Here is a 14,756-nt window from a genome sequence, read left to right on the forward strand (position 1 = left end):
AGGATGGATTTGAAGAAATTATCCAGAATGCAACCCAGAAAGACAAATAAATGGAAAATAGAAAACAAAAGAGGAATTCAACACGAGAAAGCTGATTAAAAAGAAAAAAAAAAGGATAACAAAGGTTAAGAGCCAAGGAGGATAGAGCAGGAAGATCTAACATAGGTAGCAGTCAGAGAAGAGAGAATGAGGCAAAGGTAATGTTTGAAGAAATAAAATCTGGCATTTTTTTCCAGAACTGATAAGAACCACCAGATCCATAGATTATAGAGATCCAGTGAATCCTAAGCAAAGTAAGTAGGAAGAAATTCACACCTAGATGTATTTTTGTGAAACTATAGAACACCAAAGTCAAAGAGGAGAGCCTAAAAGCACCCAGACAGAAAAGAGAGGAGAGTCTGCAAATGTTTCAGTGTTGCAGAAGTGAGATGTTAAAAGGCAGAGCATGCAGGGAAATGAGCCAGTTATTAAGGGTGGTTTTGAGCCAGGGGAGTGACATATCAGATTTGTGTTTTAGAATCTGGGTATGGCTGGCACAGTAGCTCAAGCCTTTAATCCTAGCTACTCGGGAGGCTGAAGCAGGAGGATCATTTGAGCCCAGAAGTTTCAGGCTGCAGTGAGCTATGATCATGCCACTGCACTCCAGCCTGGGCAACAGAGTAAGACTCTGTCCCTAGAAAACCAACCAACCAACAAACAAACACACAAAAAAACAGAAGAATTTGGGTATGGAGACTAGATAGGAGTCTAATTTGATTTAGTGTCAAATTAGCCATGAGGAGTGAGGGAGAGGGAGGAGTTGGGAATAATATCCTGAATTTATCCCACTGATCTTGACTTATATATGCAAAACCACATTTGGACAAGGTTATTCATTAGAGTCCTTTGTGTGTTGACAAAAGATTGGCAACAACCTGAATGCCCATCAATAGGGAATGGTTAAGTGACACTCCATGTAGAGTGAAGTGCTCTGCAGTCAGAAAAAGGACTGAAGAAGGTCTCTATATATGGATAGGAAGTGATCTCCAAGACACAATGTTAGATATTGTGAACGGAAAGGAACAAAAGCTAAGTGCAGAACAATATGTAGTATATGCTCCCATTTGAGTTTAAAAAGGAGGGGAAACAGAAAAAATATATGTTACAGGTAGACTTGCCTATATGTGCATGAAATATCTCATTACATTATTTACGCCTAGGGAGCGGAACTGGGTGCCTGTGGTCAATGGTTGAAGGGACATTTTTGCTGCATGAAATACCTAAAAGGGATATTTTTGTGTTAACTCCCTGAAATGAGGCTGGGCATCGTGGCTCACACCTGTAGTCCCAGCACTCTGGGAGGCCAAGGAGGGAGGATCGCTTGAGCTCAGGACTTCAAGACCAGCCTGAACAAGAGCAAGACCCCATCTCTACTGAAAATAGAAAAAATTACCCGGGCATTGTGGTGAGCGCCTGTAGTCCCAGCTACTCGGGAGGCTGAGGCAAGAGAATCACTTGAGCCCAGGAGTTTGAGGTTGCTGTGAGCTAGACTGACACCATAGCACTGGGGAACAGAGTGAGACTCTGCCTCAAAAAACAAAAGAAAAGAAAAGAAAAGAAAAAACAAATTAATAATAAAAACACTCCCTGAAATGAGAGGGGGAGGGGAAACAATAACATTAATCTAGGGGTTCAAATTCCAACACCAATGAGGTGGCAACTGTACTAATAAGTGAGTGTAACGGTCGACTGTGAGACCGCAGGGAGCAGTGAGGACTAAGCCAACAGGGCCACGTCCCGTCTACAGGGCAGCCCTACTCAGCAGCAGCAGGTGCTGCCCCGTGAAGTGCAGCCCCAGAGTTTTCAGCTTCTGGTGTCCGAAGAGAAATGGAAATCAGCGGCCGCTGGAAGAGGGAGGAGGTCGGGGTGAATGGAGGGCAGGCCCAGGGAGTGGTGGGGCCGGAGGGAGGTGGAGGGGAAGATGTGGCAGACACTATTTATTACTGGCTGACTGACCTAGTCCCAAGTCCGCTCTCTCCTGCCGCCTTCCACTGCGGAGGCTGGAAAAGACAAATCACTCACTTTCTCAGCCTGTCGCGCAGCTGGGAGTGGCCACGTGACACAGTTTTGGACAATGAGATCTACGATGTGTCAGAGCTCACTGGGGTGGGCTCTGGGAAATTATTTTTCTTCATGATAACAGGGACAAATGCTTTCAGCGAACCCTAAACTTAACCATTCCTCTTCCCTTCTGTCTTAAATGTGGATGCAGATGCAATGCCAGGAGTAGCATCAGCCATATTGCAAAAAGAGGAGAAAGCCAAGAGAATTGCAGAGACACCAGGCCTGGCATCAGTGGGCTGGTGAAACAATGCCCACCATGGCTCATGTCCAGCCTCAGGGTGACGGGGAAGTAGAAACCACTACTTGTCTAAGCCACTGTGATCTGGTTTTTTGCTTGTTTTTTCAGACAAACACAGATTTCACTTTACAGAAGATGGATATTTGATGAAATTCAAGAGAGGAGAGAAAAGGAGAGGCTGGGCCGGAGTCAGTGGAGGGTCAATGTCAAGGGGAGGGAGGGACTCCTCTGAAGGCGGCAGCGTCCCGCGCGTATCTGTCACAGCGGCCAGCGCGTACTAACGTGCCAGGCAGGTGATTTATACCGACCGACTCCTTAATTCTCACCGCGGCCTCGGAGGCAAGCGCTGCCCTTCCCCATCACACGGAGGGAACCGCAGCTCAGAGAAGAAAAGTGACGGCCAGCAGGTGGCGCGCGGGATCCGAACTCAGGCAGGTGGCGTCCGGACACTGACTCCCCAGGCAACGGAGGAGCGAGAGAATCAGCTCGCGAAGAAGTCCCCGCCCCTCTTGCGGTCTCAGTGTCCACGGGCCAAGTCGCGCGGAGCCTGCCTCGCTGTGTCCCGGTCCGAGAGGGCTGCGGCAGGGGACGGTGGCAGGGGACGGTGGCAGGGGACGCGCTCTCCCGCAGTCCGCCGCCTGCCCTCCCGCGCCAGCCCCTCGGCCCCCGGCCGGGGCCCGAGCACTGGGGGCCGGGTCTGGGGGAAGCAGCCTTCCCGGAGCCGGAGCCGCCGGAGCCCGGTGGCGGTGGCCCTCCCTGAGCCTCAGTCCCGTCCTCTGTAAGATGGGGACCGAACGGCACCTCCTTGACGGGTCAAGAGGGTTCACAGAGGTGGCCGCGGAGCCCTGGCGTGGTCGGGACGCAGCGCGTGCGATCTCCGGGCGATCCCCCCGCCGGCCCGCCCAGCGCCGGGCGTCCCGCGGGCTCCGGAGACACCAGGCCCCGCCCGCCGCCGCCTTCCGGCCTCTGAGAATCTCCCGCCGCCGCCCCAGCCTTCTAGATGCTTCTGTGCCACCTCCTCCCTCCTTTGTTTCCTTCCAGCTCTTTTTTCCTTCGCTGCTGGCAGGCAGGCAGGCGACCGGCAAGCCTGGGGGAAGGTGGGTTGAGGGTCAGGGGTCCCGGTAACGGGGAGCTGTACCCCGTAGGCAAGCCAGCTGTGGGGAAGGGGAAGGGGAAAAGAGAAAGGGCTGGAGGAGAGTCTGGGAACCCAGAAGAATCATCGGGGAAGTAATCAAGGAGGGCTGCCTGGAGGAGGTGATATTTAAGTCTGGACCCAGAGAGCAAGGAGTTTCAGACAATAATTCAATTATTCAACAAGCATTTATTGAGTGCTTACTGTGTGCCAGACCCTGTGCTAGGCTTGAGGTTTTGGGCAGGAGGCAAGTAAGTTTGTGTCCTCATGGCTTCTGCAGTGGGGGAGACAGAGGAGGAGGCAAAAGAATAAATACCATCTCACAAACCGGGCTCAGAGCAACGGGGGAAGAGGACCCCTTTCGTGGTCAGTAAGGGCTTCCCTTCCCTGAGGAGAGGGCTGAAGCACGAGGGGTTACTGGAGCAGAGGGAAGGGCAGGCAGGAGTTTCTGATGGAGGAACATGAAGTGCAGCGGCCCGAAGTCAGGAGGGTACAGGAAGGTGCTGCTGCTGGAGCGAGGACACCAGAGGGGACAAGGGAATGTTAGCTCCATTTGATCAGTGAGGCCACAGAGATCGGGGTGAAGTGACGTGCCCCTGGTCACAAATGGTGCAGCCAGGATTTGAACTTGTGATACAGGAACATGAGCTCCTAACCACAGGGGTTTCTGTGGTTTTTTAAAGCAGACCCCGTGCTGCACACAGGGACAGCTGCCAGCCTGCCCTGCAGGCTGCAGGGCCCACCGGGCAGGTGCTGGTGGAGGGGACACTCAGCTGTTAGTGGGAGGTGCTGTCCTGGGGAGAGGCAGCAGCGGAAGTCGCTGGGATGGTGGAGGCTGTGGTGGCCGTGGTGTGGTTTCTCCAGGGCCCCTGTGGTTCCAGCCTCGGCACCAGGCCTGCCTCCTGTGGCTTCTTCACCCACAGAGCACCCTCACTGGGACTTGTTCTGCTTTCTGGAGCTTGGGCTGGGCTGGCCCCCGGTGGAATCCTTCTCACTCCCTGGAGGCCTCCCACCCTTTGTCTCCTAGGAGGCTGGATCTGGCATTCCTGCTTTATAGAAAAGGAAACCAGGTTCAGAGAGGGGCAGTGACTGGTCCAGGGCCACACAGCATCAGGGCTGTTTCTGCTCAGTGCTTGGAGATGTGCAGCTCTTCCCATGATACTCCATTCATCCATTCGCTGTGACAGATGCACACATCTCCTGGGCACTCACCGTTCCCTTGCACGCCCACCCGAAGCTTTCCAGCTAAGTTGAGCATCTAAGTGCTGGGGACTCTGACTGGGGGCTTTATCTAGCAGCTGGAGCCTGCTGGCCCCTGAAAGTGCTAGAGAGCTACCCCGTCCCCCGGCAGCCCTTGATCAACAACTAAGCTGGTGGGAGTTGGTGGTGAACTGTTGTTCTGCATCATTGCCCGAGGTTCCGCAGCAGCATTGAGCGCCAGTCACCCACAGTGACATGTGTGCATTTACACCCTTTATTGGCTCCTTCCCCTTCCTGTCTCATTTCCTTGCTCCCCTAAAGGTGTGATTCTTGGGATCACAGCCAAACAAAAAACTTGCACTGGGATTTTTGTTCCAGAGTGCGCTTTGGAGGGTGACAAACGAAGACATGCATTCACTCAGTCAGTCTTCAAGCGTGACTGAGCGGCTACCTGGAGCCCTGCCTTGCGCGGGGCTCTGGGGACGTGGGCATGATTCACAGGCGTTCTGCAGCCTGCAGAGCCCCTCGCCTGGCGGGAGAGGCAGAAACAGCAACAGATGATCCTAACCCAGGGTGGTCAATGCTATCACCAAAGGACACCCCAGGGAGAGTGGCCACTGCCTGGGAGGTCAAGCAGCTTCTCAGAGGATGTCCCCCTCCAGCCTGGCTCTGACAGATGAGGACGCATTCTCCAGCAGAACAAGGGGGTTGGGGAAAGGGCATTCTTGGCAAAGACAAACAGAATGTGCAGACCTGGCGCAGGAGCAAGGAGGGGCTGACAGATGGCGTCACTAGAGATGTTGGCAGAGTCAGACCACGCTGGCCTTTAATGCTGGGGGAGGGGGGAGACCCTGAGACGGTGGCATGGTTGTGGGGGAACAACCCCTGAAAGTTTTTGGGCAAGGGCGGGATTTGGTTTTAGAAAACCTGCTTTCTCTAGAAAGACCCCCAGCGAGGCAGGGGAGCCCACGCTGGCACAGCTGACCGGTGGCACCAGCACACATGGAGTTCTTATAACATGGCGCATACTTCATCAGTGGGTTCTCACACCCTGTGAGTGGGGCATCCTTTAGTAGCCTCTTTATAACTGAGGAAACTGAGGCATGGCGCAGGAACTGAATCAAGGTCCCATAGCCAAGAAGTAGGGGCCCTGGGCTTAGAACCCAGGCTTCTTTGGCTGTAAGCCCATCCTCTAAATTGGTCCCACTGCTCTGCTCCTCAGAGGCTAGAGGGCTCCGGGCACCACCTTCTGTCCCAGCACAGCCCTGGGGCTGAGAGGATGGGCAGAGGAGGGGGGAGCAGCCCAAGTTGCAGCCAGGGATGGAGCCCACATGGCTTCTTTTGGGGAAATTCAGGAGCAGGTGGGTTATTCCGGGCCAGGATGGGAAATGGGCTAGAATCTCGGCTCTGATGCTCGCTAGCCTTGTGGTCTGTGGCAAGCCACATCCTCTCTCTGTGTCTTGACTTACCCATCTGTAAAATGGGGCTCCTCATAATCCCTCCCTCGTAGGACTGGTGTGAAGATCGAATATACCAGAGACAGTAAAATTCTTAGCACACTGCCGGGCACACGGGAAAGGCCCTAGGACGGTTGTTTCATAGTTCCCATTCATGGGGAGAGTGAGCAGGAACACGGACTCTGGGCTCAAACCCCCAATCTGCTATCTGCTAGTTCATTTGTGATTGTGGCAAGTAAATTCACCCTCCTTTGCCTCAGTTTCCTCATCAGTAAAATGGGGTAATGATGGTGTTTCCCTCACTGGGTTGTTGTGAAGGTTAAATCACATGATATATGGAAGTGCTTAGGAGAGAGGCTGCCATAGAGTTGCTGTTATTATTGGGCACCTACTGCATGCTATGACTCTGCACAGAGGAGTCAATCTTTGAGACCTGCTCGTTAACACCTTTGTTTCTCAGATGTGGAAATGGAGGTTTGGCAGGGCTTGGAGGTTGTCCCTTGTCTCACAGCTGGTAAGGGTGGTGTCAGCGCTGCACCCCCCGGGCTGGCTCGGACATCCCTGGGCCCCCAGCTGACAGGGCGGCTGTGACTCAGCTTTGCAGGAAGAGGAGGAGGAGGGTGAGGTGAGTGGGTGCTGAGGGAAGCCACAACCTCTGTTTTCTCAGAATGGAAGTGCTTGGTGAGTCGGGGCTGGCCAGGCTGAAGAGCAGCCGATGACAGGCCTGGGAGTGGCTTGACACAGCCCACGTGCAAGGCCTTGGGCAAGATTTTGGCCTCTGCAGCAGCATCTGGATTTCCAACTGGGCCTTGAAGGCCTTGGCTGAGGCACAGCCGCAGCTTGGGCTCAGTCCCCGACAGGAGCACCAGGTCGTCTCTGGCTCTGCCCCGATGTGCTACGGGACTTCAGGCCCAAGCAGGTACCTCTCTGGGTTCTGGTGCCGGAGGAAAAGCAAGTGGCTGGAACAAGTGGGTCCCCTGGCCCTCTCTGCCTGGAGGTCTGTGAGTGGGCGCACTTGGAATTTAGAGGGCTCTGGGGTGAAGCCAGAGCCAGGGCCAGGCAGGGCCTGGGCCACCTGGGCTCATGTCTGTGAGCAGGGTACCCTCTAGCCATGAGCAGGGGCAAAGCAAGGCACATCCCCCTATATGGGAGCTGGTGGCTCACCCCCTCCACCAGTCCTGCACACCCCGAGCTGCAGGGACATTACCTTGGCCCATCTGCCCTAGGGGGGACACTTGCCAGCCCGGGCCCTGGATGCCACCCATCAGCAGGAACCAGACTCCTGAGGGGCAGCCTGGACGGGAGGTCAGCGGAAAGCGTTCCTGAGCCCTTCTCTACGCCATTCCTCTATCCATCGGTTCCCTAAATCCTGCCCCAGCACCCGCTGTGTGCCAGGCGTGAGCCAGGTTCTGGGGACACTGCCGTCAGCAAGACAGACAAAGGTCCCTTCCCTCGCAGAGGGGAGGGAGACGGGAAGCAAAGAAATAAATGCCTGGTGTATGTCAGCTAGTGACAGATGCCACAAAGCAAGGAGGGGCGGGAGAGATGTGGGCTGGGAGGACCAGCTCAGAGGTCAGGGAAGACTGCTGTGAGAGGTGGGCCGACGGGAGCAGAGGACAGGCATCGGGGTGTCTGAGGGAACAGCGAGGGTCTGCGCTGGGGGGCTCAGTGTGCAAGGGAGAGTGGGGGAGACAGCGGGGGGCACAGGGCCTTCTAGCCACGGCTGTGGGTTTGATTCTAACTACAATGTGAAGTCCCCGCAGGGTTTGGGAGGGGAGACACGGTCTCATTTGGTCTTCCTGGTAACCCCCTGTTAGCAAGGGACAGGGCCCCGGATTGCAGTGAGGAAGCTGAGGCTCATGAGCATCCAGGGCTTGTCTGAAGTCTCACATCTCCAGCGGAGGAGCCGGGACTTGAACCCAGCTCTGGAATCTGCTCTCTGTCCTCAGCCCAGTGATGACATCATGTGAGGCGCCTTGGGCAGCTCCCAGCTCCCCCTGGCACAACCACACTCCGTTAACCTGGGGGCCTACGGCGTGGCTTCCACCGGGGATGCCTTGTCCTCATCCCTCCACTCAACGCACATGCTCAGGCGTTGCTCTCTGTGGCCAGACCTTGAAGGAGCAAGAGACACAGGTAAGGTAGAGCTGGTCCCTTCCCTCCCTTGACCGAGACCACAGGGTGATGGAACCTAAACTGTTGCCACCCAGGGGGTGGGTGTTAGGAGGATGAACAGCCACAGAAGGCCCCAGCTTGGCCTGTGGCAATCGAAGAAGGCACCCAGGGCAGGCTGCCTCCCTGAGTCCCGAAGCGCTTAGCAGTCAGCCAGGCCAACTGCGGAAGGCGCCGAGGGGAGTGGAGAGGATGTTGCAGGCAGAGCGCGGCTGTCTCAGGGACCCCAGGCGATTGCTGGGGCTGCAGGGCAGGACGTCAGGGGAGCGCTGCCCACAGATGCGCTGTGAGGAGACAATCGCCTCCCCCTTCCGGAGCTCAGTTCCCCAATCTATTCAGGGGGTGATCACAAAGAAGACTGAGGCCAGGGATGGGAGGGCAGGCAGGTGGGGGGCGGGTAGTGGCGGGGCAGGCCAGCTGCCTGGTTTGTCCCTTCTGCTGTTGCCTGAGCATGTGGGTGGCTTGTATCTAGCAGGCCAGACGAAGAGAACAGAGACGCAATTTCGTTCTCATCTCTCTGCTCAGTGCCTCTCAGATAAGCACATTTACAAAAATCGATAATAACAATCTTTGCTTTATGTCCTCGACTTGAATTTCCTTTGGATTAAAGAAAGTAATGGAGGGAAAGAAATAAGAAAAGCAGGGAGGAAGAGGGAGAAAGAGGCAAAAGAAACAAAAAGATTTGGGAGAAATTTTTTTTTTTTTTGCCTTTTTCTGTGCTAAAGTAGCACTGACCTTTGCGTTTTCTCACCCCTGGCGAGGTCTCTGGCGTCCTGTCTCTGGCGTCCTGTCTCTTTCAGGACCCCTACGCCTCGGCCCTTAATCTGCTGTGCCTGTGTCAGCCCGATGGCCCCTGGGATGGTCCTGCCCCAGCTCCAGGTCCCCCCATCACATAGGAGGGACTCAGACAGCGACGATTGCACGAATGAGCAGCAGCCAGTGGGAGGCAGAGGTGGCAGGAGAGCCGGTCTGCAGATGTTCCACGGACCAGTAGACCCTGGGTCTCCACTTTCCGGGCTTTGCCAGAGCCCCTCCCAGCACTGAGTGCAGCCCCGCATTCTTCTAGCAACACTGAGGTGCGAGTTATGGGTGCCCACTGTGTGCCGGGCCCCGTGCGAAGTGCTTTCCATCGCTCAACTCCATATAGGGAGGCAGGTAGCTCAAGGCTCAGAGAGGAACAGTGACTTGTTCCAGATCACACAGCTGGGAAGTGACTGAGTCTGAATTCGAACCCAGACTTCCTTATTCCCAGAACCTGTATTATCAGCCACTGCGTATACCTCTATGAGGAACCAGATTATGGCTGTGTCTGCACAGAGAGAAAGGCACACAAATGGGAAGGCTGGAGAATTCCAGCAATTTTTCCCCAACATATCAGACAATCCTATTCCCCCCCCCCTTCAAAAAGTCCTGGATTCTCTTAGGGCTTCGATGTTTTCATCTGTGAAATGGAGCAGTAACCCCTGCCTGGCCTCCTTCTTGTCTTCTGAGGGAACACTTTGTTCAGGGCCTCGCCCCGTGAGCGCGGTGGCTGCCCCTGCTTCTCTGCAAGTCCGTCCGGAAGCGGCTGTGCACAATTCACACAGCCCCGCACTTGCATGCAGCACTTCCTCGCTTAGGCAGCACTTTCATACCTTGTGTGTGATCTGGGCCTCCCGGCCACCATGTAACACAGACAAAAGGGAGGTCATTAGTACTCTGTCCATGTCATACTTGAGGAAACTGAGGCTTTTCAGAAATGAAAGTGAGGACAGAGGAGCCAGGGAGCCTGACCACCTCCCCCACTCGCATTCACGGGACTCTTGCAGTCTCAAGGGTGGCCACGGTGTCAAGTTACAAATCCTATTTAACAGGTTGGAAATTTAGGACCTAAGGAAGGTGAAATTGATTCATGAGTGGAGGAGCTAGAATTTGAACCTGGCTTTCTGACTTCCAGTTTCAAGCTCTCACACCCAGAGAGCTGACTGTCATCTCACTCCTGATTTGCACTTTTGCCCAAAGTGATCAGCTGATGCTGACAGAAGAGTGTGATGCTGGCCAGGAGTGATGGTGGTGGGGGTGTCAGGGACAGTCCCCAGCAGGGTGGCAAGTCTTCTATTTCTGTAATATTTTTGGAATACAAGCAGAAAAGGGTTTGCTATTCCACATAAAAGATGGTCGGGAGAGCAGTGGGTGACTAAAACAAAGATTTTAGCCTTACTTTGGTTAATATTTACTCAGAGCTGAATCACTATAAAGAAGTAGTTAGAGAAGCACTCAGAATGGGCACAGGACCACCAAAGCTGTAAGAATTTTGTTACATTCTTTTATAAATGAGTTGATAGAAGCACAGTGTGGGGACAGCTGTTTATTGATTTTGTGCATGTTACTGATTATTTGTGCATGCAGAAGGTATCAGGTGGGGTTCTTTGGTTTCAAGCAACAGAAATGGATTCTGTTTAACTAAAGGAGAAAAAAGGGGGTGGGGTGGATTTAGTGGAAAGAAGTGGAATAGCTCAGAGAATCATAGGCAAGGCTTGGAAAGGCCACTACCCAAGGCAGCTCCAGGATCTCAGGAGTGAGAATTTATGGGCAAGTTTTTGTTTTTTTTTTTTTTTTTTTTTGAGACAGAGTCTCGCTGTGTTCCCGGGCTAGAGTGAGTGCCGTGGGGTCAGCCTAGCTCACAGCAACCTCAAACTCCTGGGCTTAAGCGATCCTACTGCCTCAGCCTCATGAGTAGCTGGGACTACAGGCATGCGCCACCATGCCCGGCTAATTTTTTCTATATATATTTTTAGTTGTCCAGATAATTTCTTTCTATTTTTAGTAGAGACGGGGTCTCGCTCTTGCTCAGGCTGGTCTCGAACTCCTGACTTCGAGCAATCCACCCGCCTCGGCCTCCCAGAGTGCTAGGATTACAGGCGTGAGCCACCGCGCCCAGCCATATGGGCAAATTTTTGAAGATGACACTGCTGTGGGTGGTCTCCAAGGGGTGGGCAGATGCTGGGCAGTTAATCCAACAGAAGACCCCTCCAGGTGGCTGGGATGTTGGCTGATGGCATACAAATCCCCAGAGATCTCACCTGCAGCTGCCATGTGGGACCCACTGAATGTGAACCAATTTTGTTCTTTAAATCCTACCTTTGGAATCTGAGAACCCAGTATAGATTGGGGATACCAGGCCTAGGAGTCACCTATAGACCAGACTATGGAATTTCTCTTCTAGAAACTTACCCTGCAGATAAATTTGCATAAGAGTGCAAAGACATATATGAGAAACAGAATGCAGGGGATAACATACTTCATCCATTGGGGGCTGGCTAAATACATGAAGGCTGCAGTCCCCAACCCCAGGGCCATGGACAGGTACCGGTCCATGGCCTGTTAGGAACTGGGCCGCACAGCAGTAGGTGACTGGCCAGATAAAGGAGGGAAACTTCATCTGCATTTACAGCCACTCCCCATCGCTCACATCACTGCCTGAGCTCCGCCTCCTGTCAGATCAGTGGTGGCATTAGATTCTCACAGGAGCACAAACCCTACTGTGAACTGCCCTCTCAGGGGATCTGAGGTGGAACTGAGTTGGTGATGCTAGTGCTGGGGAACAGCTGCAAGTACAGATTATCATTAGCAGAGAGGTTTGACTGCACAATGAATGTAATGTGCTTGAATCATCCTGAAACCATCCCCCACCTCCATCTGTGGAAAAATTGTCTTCCATGAAACTGTCCCTGGTGCCAAAAAGGTTGGGGACCTCTGCACTAAAGCATTAAGAATCAGGATGTCTTCTTTTCACTGATGGGGAAGGATCTCCAAGAGATACATTGTTGAGTGAAATAAGCATGAGGCAGTGTGTAAAGGGAGTTATGTTTGTTTGCCTGGAAGGGGGCAGGTAGATACCTAAGAGATTGTGTGAGAATCCTTGTTATACTGTAACAGTGGTTGTCTCTGTGGAGGGGGACTGCAAGTCTCAGAAAACAGCAGGAGGGAGACTTGTTTTTCACTGTATGTCCTGATGCACCATTTGAACTTTTTTCTGTGCATGCATTAAAAAAAAACGTTTATTGTGGAATGAGTTTAGATTTACAGAAAAGTTGCAAATATAGCACAGAGTGTCCCTCTTTACCCTTCACTCGGCTTCCCCTAGTTGCTCTACATCACCATAGTCCATTTGTCAAAACTAAGATATTAACATTGGTATAATACTACTGACTAAACTACAGAAATTACTTGGATTTCACCAGGTTTTCCACCAATCTTCTTTTTCTCTACTGGGATCTCATCCAGCATACAACAGTATGTTTCTGTTTCCTTAGTCTCCTATGATCTGTGACAGTCTCTTCGTCTTTCTTGTGTTTCATGACCTTGACAGTTTTGAATAGTACTGGTCATGGATTTGTAGAATGTACGCATACATATTTTTAGAATTATTTTAAGATATCTTTACTACACCTAAAGAGAAGTAAAGAATAAAAAACAAAAAGAGAAAAAGAGAGATGGAAATAAAGAAAGAATAAATAAATGAAAAAAGAAAGATGAGAAAAAGAAAAGAAAGACTTTGGAGATTCTCTCAACAGAGAATTTTGCTTGAGACAACAATGGATGTGGGCTTTAAGAAAGCTACAGTAGGCCAGGCATGGTGGCTCACGCCTGCAATCCTAGCACTCTGGGAGGCCGAGGCGGGAGGATCGTTTGAGCTCAGGAGTTCAAGACCAGCCTGAGCAAGAGTGAGACCCCGTCTCCACTAAAAAAATAGACAGCAATTAGCTGGACAACTAAAAATATATAGAAGAAATTAGCCAGGCTTGGTGGCGAATGCCTGTAGTCCCTGCTACTTGGGAGGCTGAGGCAGGAGGATCACTTGAGCCCAGGAGTTTGAGGTTGCTGTGAGCTAGGCGATGCCATGGCACTCTAGCGCAGGCAACAGAGTGAGACTCTGTCTCAAAAAAAAAAAAAAAAGAAAGAAAGCTACAGTAACACCACCCTGACTCACCCGGCTCTGGTTCCCTAGTTCCTGGGCCAGTCTGAACAGGAGGTGTTAAAATTGTCTTTATGAGTGACAAAGAGGGCTCCTGGTAGCTCCAGGCTTCCATGGTTCTTGGTGTCCATAATCTCAGAAGCAGAGAGGGCCTCTTTCCTGATGGTTTTAGCAAAAATCCTGGAGAAAGCTCTTATTGGCTGGGCTTGAGTCACATGCCCATCCTTGAACCAATCACTATGGCCAGGGAGATATGGCATTCTCACTGGCCAGCCAAGGATATGCCCAACCCTGGGAATGATAGTGAGGAGATGCTCTTCAAAGCTGCCTGTGTCCACTGCCCCATCCTTATTTATGAGGTGTGATGAGAGCTTTGGAGAAAAGGCATTATGTAAATCTCAAGCAGAATTGTAAGTTTATTGATTGATTTAGCAAAGACTGCAAGTGCGAAAACCTGGAACTGTCAAGAAATTAAACGGAAACTATTTGAAAATGGGGTTATTGTAAGGAATCTGCATACTAACTAATGAAAATGCAAGTCAACTGGCTGAAGGAAAAAAGGGAATTCATTAGTGTGATGGGCACTGCTGGTCACCTGCCAGCATTTGTTCCCCTCCCATAACTCTTCTCTCAACTCCAGGAGTGAGCCCTGATTTGACTAAGCCAATTACCATAATTCTTCACATCACCCTCCCACAATCCAAATTCTTCCAGTCAGAGCAAGCTTAGGGTATTAGTTTGCTGAGTTAAAAGAAAGAGACAATGGTCTGTTTCTGGGTGATGCAGCTACAGATGTGAGGCATGGATCTGCCATAGCCAGTTTACAGCCAATCAAGACATGGAGGCCGAATGTGAGACCAGCCTGAGCAAGAGTGAGACCCCATCTATACAAAAAATAGAAAAATTAGCTAGGCGTGGTGGCGTGTGCCTGTAAGTCCTCACTATTTGAGTCTCGTGAGCCCAGGAATTTGAGGCTTCAGTGAGCTATGATGATGCCACTGCACTCCAGCCCTGGGAGGCATATGTCAAAGAAATGGAGCCAGAACCTTCATCTTACTGCTCCTGAGGCCGTAGCTCTAGCTTTGGAGATTTTAGTTAAATTAACTGATTGATTCCAATTATCATTTAAACCAGTTTGAGTTTGTTTTCTATTGAAATAGTTCCAACTGACGTACTGGCTTTTGTGCTGAAAAGTACACGGTGAAAGCTTCAGGCATGGCTGGTTGGAGGTGTCAATGTTAGCAGGAAGCTACCTTTTCTCTCATCTCTGCCCCATCTGTCTGTGTTGGCTTCATTCTTAGGCCGGCTCTCCAGAGTGGAGCTGCTTCAGCCTTACATCCCGCTAACTCAGCAACATCATGGGAAGAGAGGTTCTTTTTTTCAATGGTTTCTGTAGAAGTTCTGGGCTAGAGTCTCATTGGCTTGGCTTGTGTCACGTGCCCATTCCTGAACCAATCCTCATGTCCGGGAGAGAAAGCTCTGGTTGACTCAGCCACC

The sequence above is a fragment of the Lemur catta genome, chromosome 15 (assembly GCF_020740605.2).
Source record: "Lemur catta isolate mLemCat1 chromosome 15, mLemCat1.pri, whole genome shotgun sequence".
NCBI lineage: Eukaryota > Metazoa > Chordata > Mammalia > Primates > Lemuridae > Lemur > Lemur catta.